Below are 12353 nucleotides of genomic sequence, written 5' to 3' on the forward strand. Positions count from 1 at the left end.
TCTGAGCTACTAACGACTTTTCAGAATTCTCTTGTGACATTTTTCTTGGTAATAGTTTTCACTGTTTGTTTCCTCTCCACAATGCAGCAGTTTGTTTGAGAGCTCCCCTTGACCTTATGCCTTTACCATATTTGAGAGCCCACCACACACAGTCTGGGGGGAAGCACTGCTAGGGGTGGCCACTCAAAGGCACAGTCCCTCTTGCTGTGTTTCGAGCATGGCAACGTGCAGGCTGCTGTCCCAGTTTAGGGTGCTCCATGCAGATGGGGAAGGGGAACTGTGAGGTTGAGTTTTTGTCTTACCAATTTCCAGTCCAAACAGGAGAGCAGAGGGTAGTGCTCTAAGGATTAGTGCACTTACCCTTGAGCAGAAGAAGGGGAAAGATGGTGAAAGAGAGCATTTCATCTCAGAGTGCAGGTTTGGAACTATTTGGAACTATAACTATCCGCTACTTTAGGAGTGGATAAGCAAGAGGGAATGATAAGACCCTAAAAAACTCTGCTCCAGGTGCTGTGATAATAAAACTCCAAACAGGATATGTGGCAAATATAGGGAAAAAAACCCTCCAAACCAACAAACCACAGACTGGAGAGTAAAAAGTAAGTTTCAGTGGCAACAGTTCCTGCCAGAAGAGATAGCAACACACATGACACATGTAGATAGCAGGTTTTATGGACTAGAAAAAGCTTTGAAGGAAATACTAAAAAAAATAAAAGGGAGGAGGGGGGATAAATAGAGAGAAAAAAGGACCTTATTTGATTTCTAAGTTCCTTAAGCAGTAACCACATCCTCTCTCTCTCCCAGCTGCTTTTCTTTAACCACCCAGCCAGTGCTGCTCATATGGGCAGCGCTCACATTGAGAGTGAGAATTTGTCACTTGGCCATGATGAGGAAACACTTCCTCCTGACCTTTCCCTTTGTGTGTTTTCATAATTTATGGCTGCAAAGTTTGTTCAGCTGTTGGACCGGGGTCAGTGTACCACCTTCTAGTTCAGTTATGTCTTAAATCTGGCAGACCAAGGACAGACCTGATGTATGTAAGAAGCCAGGGCAGGGAACATTGCCCTCCTCATCCACCCACACAAGTGGTTTTGGGCATAAGATGAAGAAAAAGAGTCCTTAGAGCTGAGTTGTGTGCTGGCCTTTCCAGGTACAGGGAGGGCCTATGAAAAGCTTTCTAATTGCCAAAACTGTTAAAGTCAATACGCCACAACATCCCCTCTGCTCCCTTAGAAGTGTCTGCTGGAAGAAAGGACTACAACCAGACCACAGATGCAGGTGTTGTGAGTGAAGGCAAACACTTTGAAGATGAGGGCCTGCTCCTGGGAAGGGAGGGTCTGCTGGCAGCAGCATCCTCTGGGCAGCCTCTTCTCACCCTGCAAGATTAGCATCCTCCCTGGGAGAAGCACTGCTGGTGCTGGGGTTTGTATTTTGCAGACTGCCAGAGGTTTTATCCCAGGTATGAGAGACAGACAGCAGATCTTGCACAGAAAATCCTATAAGGATAGGACCCTGCTTCCCTGGATTGAAACTAGGGGTTGCTCTAATTAGTAGAAGAAGACAGCGCCAATTTGTCACCTTGAATGGGTCTTCAGCAAGTGGTGCTATTTTGCAGCTGAATTGGTTAAAGTTCCTTCCTTTGTTCTGCTGAGAGCTGAGAACCGAGTTGGCTACCCACTGCAGCTAACTTTTTAAGGGATTTGCACAAATGCCTAGTAATGCAAACAGAAAAATTATCTGAAAGATGACAAAATTAGATGACATATTTGTTTGCAGAAATGTATGGGAACTTAGAGCATCTTTTAGGGAAAAATATATAACATCCCCCCCTGCCTTTTGTTGTTTCTACTCAGCATTTTGCAAATGCTTCTTTACCTCTTAGTAATTTTCCCTTTATCTTTCTCTGTTACAATATTTGGTCTGATTGTCTTCTTGAATAATAGTTTTAAAACACAGCTAAGTAAAGGATATTTTATGAATTGTCAAGGAGTGGACAAGACTGAGATAAAATGATTCAGAAATCATATGAAAAAAGCTAGATATTTTCCAAGGTTGCCCCCTTGCAAGTCAGTTTTTAAGTGTTTCTGGATCTGCTGTGTACTTAGATTGCCTGCATTTGGGGAGGGGAGGACTGCTGTTTTTCAAAGGGAATCTATTGGGTAATACACGTGGAAAGCCCACCACAACACATCTTTTCCCCTACCAAGATGAGAAGGAGGGTGTTACAGCAAATATCACAGAAGGATCTTGCTGCTTGTATGAGACAAAAGAGAACCAGCTGGGATGCTGGAGCTTGGAGAGTGCAAGTGGCAAATCTAATTGATGTGGCACGGCAAAAAGCAAATGCCTACATGAACAATGGCTTGTGCCTTGGTTGATGTCAGAAGTTTGCATCAGTGTCAGCACCAGTGGGAAATATGTAGCTAATTTCTTTTGTCAGGCTGGAATCAAGGCCTACAGAAATCTGGGTTTGGAATCCAGAGAAAATGCTGTTATATTTAGGGAGTGGGATGCAACTGACAGTGTGAAAGCTTAGCAGTGTCCTCACAGGTTATCCAAGCACCTAATAGAAAAGTGGCTGTCATGCCCTCTGTACAGGGTAACCTTTGTCTCAGATGTGCTTTTGTTAAACAGTAATTGTGGACGAAACAAAAGCAAACCTCTGCATTCTCCTCTCTCTATCTATTGGTTCTGTTACATGCCCAAACAGGTAAAACAGTGCTTAGCAAGCTGGCTGCACTTTGATTTTCCTGCACTTACCCAGCGCCTGAGAAAACACATAACAGTTTTGACTGCAAGGGTCAGTTGCATATTTCTGGGAATACTGTTTTGGTTTTAAAATGCAGCCTTTCCAAGTGGGTCAAGCAAAAATATCTTTGATGGAGCAAATCATTCCCAGATACACTTCTGACTGGAATTTATTCACTGCAATTTAAAGTTTTGAATAAGTTGTGTGGGATACTAGTGAAATACCAGTTTAAAAAAAAAAAAAAAGGGATCAAGCTTCACAAATTAATAACATCCTGAAAACTTTTGCTTCTAACTCCCTTTTTTTCTAAAGTAACAAGTTCCTCTCTGATATTTGTAATAAAACCCACAAAACCCCATTAATATTTAGCCCTGCTGAATAATCTTCCCACATAAGAGGGGATTTTCTCTCGTGGTTTTTTCAATAGATTCTCAGTCTGTTTTGTTTAAACACCTCTGCAAGTTTTTATTTTAAGTTTGAAGATTTTTCATGAGCTTGCAGGTGGTTTAGAAAAGACAGTGCTCTGCTTTTAGGTTTTTTTCTGTTTCCAACATGAAAAAGTCTCTAGGATATTCTTTAACTAGTTTTCTTGTAACTAAGAAAATGTTTGTGTGAGAAATAAAGAACATCAAAAGCAAGCAGAACAGGACAATCCCCCGTCTTGCCAAGCTGTGATGCTGTGCCTGATGCACCCCAGGCAGAGCTGGCCCTCCTGGCTGCCAGGGCACTGCTGACTTTGCTCAGGACTGCCATTGATCAGGACCCCAGGTCCCTTTCCACTCCACTGCTTTCCAGTCTCTCATTCCCCAGTCTGTCCATACAACCAGCGTTGGCCTGTTACAGGTGCAGAATCCAGTTCTTGTTTTTGTCAAACTTCACATGGGTGGCAATTGCCCAGCTCTCTGCAGGGCCTCTCTGTCTTCAAGTATCATTGTCAAATTTACTGTACTTTTGAGTGCTATGTCCAAATCATTTATGAAGATGTTGAAGAGCACAGGGCTGAGGATGGAGCCCCATGGAACCCCACCAGTGACAGGTCACAGCAGTCTGATGTCACCCCATTCACTGCAGCCCTTTGTGCCTGACCATGAGCCAGCTGCTCACCCACCACATGATGTGTTTATCCAGCTGTGGGCTGGACATTTTCTGCAGGAGGGTCCTGAGAGAGACAGTATCAAAAGCTTTACTGAAATCCAAAAATATTACATCAACTGGCTTCCCTAGCTCAACCAGGTAGGGCTACATTGTCAAAAAAGCAAACTGAATTGTCAAGTAGGACTTCCCTCTCTTGAAGCCGTGCTGGCTGTGACTGATGACTGCATTGTCTTTCAGGTGTTTTTCAATAACTACCAGAATAATTTTCTCTATAATTTTACCAGCCACTGAAATGATATTGCCCACCTTATGTTGAAGCTTTTCTGATAGTTTCACTTCTGTCACCAGGGATTTTTAACTAGTCTATTTGGTGAGCAGTGTGATTAAGAGAGTCAGCAATTACCACTTCACTCATGAGACCTTCTATATCAACATGAAGCAAATCAAAGAGGGCAGCTTTCCTGGTTGTCTCCTGTAGCACCTGTACCATGAAGTTATCATGTGTTTTAGAAACGTTACCATGTGTTTTAGAAATCTTCTGGTCCTGTTTGTGCCAGCTGTGTGGTGCCAGCTGCCTTAACATATGAGAAGTTGAAGTGTTTCATAAGGACAAGGGTCATTGATTTAGAGGCAACTTTCAGTTTCTTAAAGAGTAATTCATTGGCATTGCTGTCGTGCCTGGGTGGCCTATAGTAAACTCCCAGTTTACTGTCCTGCTTGGTGTCTGTGGGTGTGCACTCACATTTTTGTGCAACCTGGAGATTTAACTCACTTTCAGTAACACTTAAGTTATGCTTCTCAGTACAAAAAATATTATTTATACAGTTATTCAAAGGAAAAGTTCCTGGCAAAAGAAGACAGACTTAGATCAATCTGTGAATTGCGGCATGTTTTTGGAAGGGGTCATATGAAATAAAGTTTACAGAGTGGTCAGTGTTTCTGTATGTTCTTTATTTTATGCTGTAGAGGTTTTGTGGAGCAATTTATCTTTTTTCTTTATTTTTTTATTTTTAGTTTTCTGATAGAATGAATTAGTTTCCTTTGTGAAACAATGGTGACAGGAAGAAGAGTCATCCTTATAACCTGCATCCCAGGTCCTTAACCCTCTCAGAAATTACAAAACTGAGCAGTAAGGCTCTGTTATGCCTCAACTCTGTAAGTCCTCAGATGCCCTTCCTGTAGCTTCATTCCTATGGCAAACTAAAGTGAAATGTTCATACAGCAGGCTACAATCTTCAAAGCATGATTGTGTAAGAATGTAGTTTAGACTTTTCCCAAGACCTCTGCCATCCCTCCAGCACTTAGAAGGGGACCAGATTTCAGGGTGACATCACTTTGATGCCTCCCATGTGAAGGAGTAGGGGAAGAGAAGTTAGGGGATTTCTGTGCTCACTGATCTGTGCAAATATCCTGTCCTGCTTGGCTGGTTTTCCTATCCTACCCTCCTCTGCAGTTTTATTTAAATGCTACTCCTTCTTTAGTGAGAAAGTGCCATCCAGCTGGAGCAGATCATATGGACATACACCACTTGCCCAGTACTGCGGTCAACTCCGGCATTCTGCTACATGATTTTGGTTTGTTACAAGATGAGGGCTGCTCTGGTTCCCTTGCAGATATCTTCGTGCCACAGCTATTGGCAGAACTGTGAGCCAGTAACTTTAACAGAAACAGCAGGAAGATATTGCAGGGTTAAACAAAATCAATAGAACATGCTGCATAAAGACACAGTGACATCTGCACAGCCTGACTGAGTTCAAGCAGTGTATCCACATTTCTGTAAACACTGGGCTCAATCAAGTGGGTTCTTCTTTGCTGAACTGTGCTTGCATATAGCACTTCTCCTTGTGTTCCTCCCTCCCAAGTGCCATTCAGGACTGGAGTGTTGGCAGCTTGCTCCAGGATTGTATTAGCTGTGCTTAGCTATGGCAGGTGCCCATGACCAGCTTGCTCCCTGTCTCATCAATATGACTCCAGGCACAAATAAGAGATGTCTGTTAAAGAAAGCAGATGCATTAAGAAATTTACATGTATCTTTCAAGGTTTAGAATAATGTCAGAGATTAAGAACTTTTTATAAATTAGCTTTTTCTACTTAGGTTCTGATTGCAGTCTTTTGCTTCATACTCTGTAGGACTGTGAAATGCTAGCTGGCATTTTGCCACAATCATGAAAAGTAACTTGTCCTTATTAATTTGGTGTTCAAGGACAAGAAAGTAGGATTTCTTGGATTCATAGATCACCGGAAGAAAAAGGTACTTTGCTCTAAAAATTGAAAGGAGTCTTGCTCTTCTGGGAGCTGCCTTTAGGGTGTTGTATATTTGCAGATGTACATATAAAGCTAGGAGGAATTTCCCTTCTCTGTAGTTAGTAGGATAGTAAATTTTTCAGTGACCTGTATTAATGAACCCTCAAAGGTGTTTGTTACTAAAAAAAGTTCCATTGATCAGCATCTTCAAAGACAAGAAATTCAAAGATTATGACAGACTCTGTTCTTGAATGAATCATTTGCTGAAAGTTTGAAGTATAATGCAATTCCATCTACCATATTGTAATACTTAATTCCAGGGGCTAACTCTCTACCTTTAATCAGACAGAGTCAAATCTTGCTCTTTCAAGAAGTGCATTTATGTTGCTAGATCCTTGGCTTGCGCACATCAAAGAACACCTGTAGCAGAGGGGAAAGGACCTAGTCTGCTTTTTTTGCCTTCAGAAGAAGACAGTAAAAGGTGAACAAATCAAAGTCATTAAGTGTGCTTGGCATTTCTGAGGACTGAGCCCCAAGCATTTATTCTTATAGGTGCATTCTACCACTGTAATATTTTTTCATTACTAATTAAGTAATGCAGCATTAGTAAATATGTGGTTAATACCATCCAAGACTTTCAATTGTAAAGCCTGTCACAGTTTGTTATAGATTTTTCTTAAAGGGTTTGACTGATTCTTCCTCCTTACACTTAAAAGTAAAATTGGTGCAGTCAAACTTTAAGCATAATACAGTCCTGGGCAAGTCAGAAGTTAGGTTACATCCACACGTCTTTCACAGCACCTGAACTTTTTATTTGGGTGGTTTGTTTTTTTTCAGGCTGTATGGAGGCTTTCTGCAGACCCATATTAAATGCATACACCAGAGGTTACACATACTAAGAAAGGACTGAGTGCAAGAGGAAGCCACGGTTTTTAGAGTAGGGAGAGAAAACTTACCCCATGTTAAAGTGAATACTTCAAAAGGCTGAAGTGCTATCCAAATGAAGAAAATGAGAAAGATCATAAGCCCTGACAGGTTCAATGTCTAAATACAATTATCTGTCAAAAAAAGAGTTTCAGAAAGTTAACAGACATAATAAATCTCTCTTCAAATGCATCAAGAACAGGAACCATGCCAGAGAGTTCGAAGGCTGAAATAGATGATACAGGTATCAAAGGAGGAGTTAGGTAAGAAAAAGCTGTTGCAGAACAAGTAAACAAAACCTTCAGAGAAGAAAAAGCCAGGGAGATTCCCATCTTGGAGCTTTTCTTTGTGACAGGCTAATCAGATGACCATCCCAAAATTAAAATTATGGAGCAGTAAATGAACTGTAACATAATACTAGAAGCAGATGGCATTGACTTAAGAGTTTTAGAGGTATTCAGAGGTGAAACATCTCAATGATTTTCACTGGTGTGTGAAACAGTACAACTTGCTTGGCACTGTTTTCATAGCTGGTAAATGTGACACCAGACTAAAATTTTCCAGCATTTCAGCTGAGGCCTCAGGGAGGTAGGGGCATGTAAAAATAAAGTGCATAGTAGAAAAACTGGTAGAAATGGTAAGAAAGGAATGGGAAGAGTGAACGCAGACAAACAGGATGTGTTTGCAAAGAGTTAGTATTAACTTGTGCAGAGGGAAGTCCTACCTCAACAACCTATGTGCTCTTTGAAGTGATTTGCCAAAACATGTTAGCTATGAGAGACCCTTTGATACAAACTACCCAGATTTCTGAAAGGCTTTTGGCAAAATTCCTTCATCAAGGTCTTTGAAATGCACTAGATGAACAGTGTATATGTACAAGGGAAAGCACAGATGAAAAATAAGCTGAAGGGTAGTAACCACGCTGGCGAGGCAGAGAATGGTGAGCTCTCCTGCTGGGGCAGGGGCGGTAGTGGAACTCCGTGATGAGTTTGTGCTAGGATCTGGGATGTCCATGTTCCCTGGTACTGTCCTTAATAAAATAATGACCACAAATGGGAAGAGGATATTCTGCTACATAAAATTCTGACCTAACTTTGTACTGATACTTCTGTGTTAAGGTAGGCTCTTCTCCATTGCCTTTCAACCGGGTCGTAGCTGCCGAGAGAGGTACCTAATTAGAGGTCTATAAGACAAACGTTATGAACTTCCACTAAGCTTCTCAATATAAGCTTCTGAATGTTGGGTGCCTTAGAGGTGAACAGTGGGTGTTCTCAAGTCTTATAAAGGCTCCTTGACTCTCTGTGTAAATGTTTCCTTAGAATGAGTGGTGCAACTATCCCTAAATCCATGGATCTGTAACAGATTTAGCAAAAAAAACACTCTCTCTACAGGTTCCTGTTCATGCCATTTAGTCAGAAGTCAGGTGGAATAATTTTAGGCTACTCTATATGACATGTACACATTCATAGTTTTACATTAATTGATAATGAAGAATTTTATGAAGCTCTGAGCTGTGTTCCTTTAATATTGAGGTCTGACACATGAGGACATGCTACCAATCAGAGTGTTTTTTGGTGGGGACTTTGGTAGCTAAAGTTCTGGCTTTGTGCCAAGGAATCTGCTTGACTCATTTCATGTGTCTGCAGTGTCACTTTCTCTTGCTCTTTGTTTGATTCAGTTTTTTATTCTACTCTTAATCTTTGCTGGTGGGACATTTGTTCTCCAGATCCCTCCATCATGCTGCAAAAAATGCTCTACTGGACTGTGATGTATTTTCTTGTTATTTTGGACAGAGAGCTGTGACAACTGTTTTTGAGCTTACAGACACTGCACCCCAAAGAGACCTGGGCAAATAGAAGTACCCTAGCAGGTCCAAGACAAGGGCAGCAATGGCTGAAGTCAGTCTATACTCAGTTTATACTCAGTTAAAATATGAGTATAAACTTGCAATGCCCTGGCCTTCAGTGAGTGCTTTGCATTTCTTCAGGATGTTTCACTCCAGAGTGAAATGTACATGCCCTCTTACCTGGACTAACTGTTCATGGTTGCATTATCAAAATACATTTCTGGTGCTTTTTGGTGACATTATTGTTCCTCGCAGTATTTTGATGGGAGGTTCATTATCATGCTAAATTTTCAAACCAAGATGAATCTATGTCAATCTATGCCAAGATGAACTTACACAGAATATGCAAGGGATGACACTGTAACAAGTTTCTTTTTGTTTTCTGACTTCATGTTAGCGGACATCAGCATGGAAAATCATAAAGCTGAATAACATTAGAAATTTAAAATTGAGTTGGGAAAGACCTGAAGACTGTAGGCTACTCTAATGCAACAACAAAGGTATCAGTGGAATTGAAACGGTAAACTCCACTGTTGATTTTGTTTGTGTATAGATATTAAATTACACAAAATTGCATAACAGTAGCAGTGTTATTTACAAAAATTGTAGCTGCATTTGGAAGATATTTTGCATTTGAAGTAAATTGTTTAACAGAACAAATTGTCCCTGCAAAGCCACAAGTATTAATATTGTAATGATGTTCTTATTGGACAAGCTATTGCATGTAGGTGACACACAGCCACTGCAACAGATACTCTCTGGCTTTCTGTCAGTAACACATGGAAGGAAGAAGCTGAATAGCGGTCATAAATTTTCCTACAGAAGCTTTCTTTCTATAAAAACAGTCTACAACTTGATAAAACTCTGAGATTATTTGTAATGAAATATTACAAATATTCCACAGTTAGGGGCCTCTTCAAACTCAAGGTTCAATTTATATTTCTGTCACAGACTATTTCATAAGACCATATCTGACTTTTGAAAAAGTTACTCTAATTGAGGAGCTACTGGAACAAAAGTTTGGAGCTTCTGCCATCACATTGCTGAATGTTTAAATCAGTACTGTCCATTTTTTAATATCTCACCTGTACTGTCTGTGCATTACTTCTTTATTTGAAAAGCTAATTGGAATATTTACCTTCCTCTACTCCAGATTTCTGTCTGTCCATCTGTCTCTGTCTGTCTCTCCCTTCTTCCCCCTCCTACAGAGTTCAGGAGATTTTAAAAGGCCTGCAAAAGTCTAAGTTCTCCCAAAGTTTCCACCTTCTTCCACTGAGATTGTGTAAATCTGAGTATCTAATACCCATGAGGATCTAGCTGAACACTGCAGGGCTAGGGACAGTATTTACAGTGTTGTGTGCCACAAAGGCTCTTCAGTGGCACTGCAAGACTGCTGCATGGATCTTTAAAAATAACTCCAACAGTCAAGGAAAAGTTCTTGGGATTCTCTTCTCAAGTGGTTGCTGCTCGCTGCTGTACAAATAACTGAAAATGATCTTTGATACTCACTTTACATTAATTTCATTACTAGAGGAACAATAACTCATGTATGAGAGAAATAAATATTGGGATACTTAAGTAATGGAGAGGATGTCTTCTGATTCACATTTCCAAAAATTCTTAGCAGGTTTGATAGGAAGAACTTAATTACTTTGAGGCATGATGTGACAATGAGTCACTAAGCAGCAGCACCCCAGGAAACCATGGGGAAGAATGATTTGGTAGTGACATAATTATAGAAACTACATGGCAGAGAGAGTTGTTTGTACCAGTGGTAAAAGTGCAAATCTGAAGAAAGGAGGAAGGCAAAAAGTCATGAAACAAATAGCAAAAAATTATCAGTCCTTTAAAATAACTTTTACCAATGGACCAAGGTTTGCTGTATCATTGGCGGTTATTTTACATTCAGCCTTTCTCCTGTGACATTGCTATTTATTTCACCTGGGATTTCAAATGTAGTTTTTTCCCATGTCAGATCAGACCAGGATGTGAGCACATGTGTGGAAGAGATGGAAAGATCACCTTAATTGACATCCTGATAAAGACCTCAGCAGTGTAATTGGAACAATGTTATGCAACATAATGTGTATCATATTTTTGACTCTCATTAGTGAGATCAGAGGATATTTACTTTGTTTACTACTCAGATTGGTCTTGCCTGCCTCTGTAACAATTCTGAATAGACATTTGCAAGCATATTTTCTTCTTTGTGGCTATGTGGTTGTTAAATTAATCAAACCTGTTTGAACAAACTTTTTATTTTAAGCAAAAAGTTTTCAAACCAGATGGCCTTAGATGAGGTGCCTAGATGTTGTGGACTATTCTGCAGGTGTCTCTGCTGTTTTTAAGGTGGAGAAACCTGAGAAGGTCTACCTAGAAGTATTCAGAAGCAGCTACTCCCAGCTGTTTTCCACACCTTTTCAAGTACTGTTCACCACCTCTTCTGCAGTGGCAGCAGAAAAACTGTACTCTGCTCAGCAAGAGTACAGTAACTGCACAACCCACCTCGATCAACAGGTTAAATGAACATGATGTAAACTGGAGTGGTGAAAATATGAGCAAAAATCCCAACTTTTCTACTCTTCCTATGGGAATAGTAGCAAAATCACTTTAGCCTAGTGTAGTGTATCAGTGCAGTTAGATGCAGAGGTTAATTTAGAACAATCCTCTTCTACTGCCAGTTCCCCTCTATTCACCCAGGCAATTTTAATATAGAAAATGAAGTGGTTAATGGAACATTTGGAAGAATGTTTCCCTATTTACACAGCTACAACTGCAACAGAATGGTCTCCATGAGATGTAATTGGTGGAGGAGGCCAGCCTGCAAATGTGTGCTGCTGTTTATAGTGATTCCAGCAGCTGGAAAGTGCCTGTGGAGCCTCCAGAGGGTGCAGTGCCAGACCAGCATAGTGATCCTTTTGTCTGTGTGTCCCTGGGCTGGTGGTGTGGCCTGAGATACTGCTTCTCTCCTTGTCTAGAAGCTAAGGACTTCATGAAGCTGGCATGAGACCAGGGGGAGACTGAGCCATCATTATATCTATTAATGTTCTTAGAGAATAAATGAATTCAAACTTGTGCAGGACAGTGAGGTCAGGGAAGGTATCTTTCACCAGCCATGTTGAGTGTGGAGGTGTTACCCACATTGATATGGCTCTTTTTGAGCTGCTGAATGTACTGTGGACGTCACTATTCACAGAATTAGAAAAAGAAATGTGTTATTGGCCAGTTAACAAGTTCCTGTCCTGTATGGCTTCTGCCTCTAGAAAGTACCACAGAAATGAGAGAATGTACAAGGAACACCATATGGTATTAATATCATGTGATAGATATTGAAATGATGCTGGGGGGGAAAAAGGCTATTTTCTGATAGCTTGTCCTTTATATATTCCTTTGTGTTTGATTTTCATTAATTGAGAAATTTCATATAAAAAACCAGCTCTGTGGAACTTAAGAAAATAAAAAGCAATAATATATAGACCTGTGTTCTTGCCAAGT

Source organism: Zonotrichia albicollis, chromosome Z, assembly GCF_047830755.1.
Source record: "Zonotrichia albicollis isolate bZonAlb1 chromosome Z, bZonAlb1.hap1, whole genome shotgun sequence".
NCBI lineage: Eukaryota > Metazoa > Chordata > Aves > Passeriformes > Passerellidae > Zonotrichia > Zonotrichia albicollis.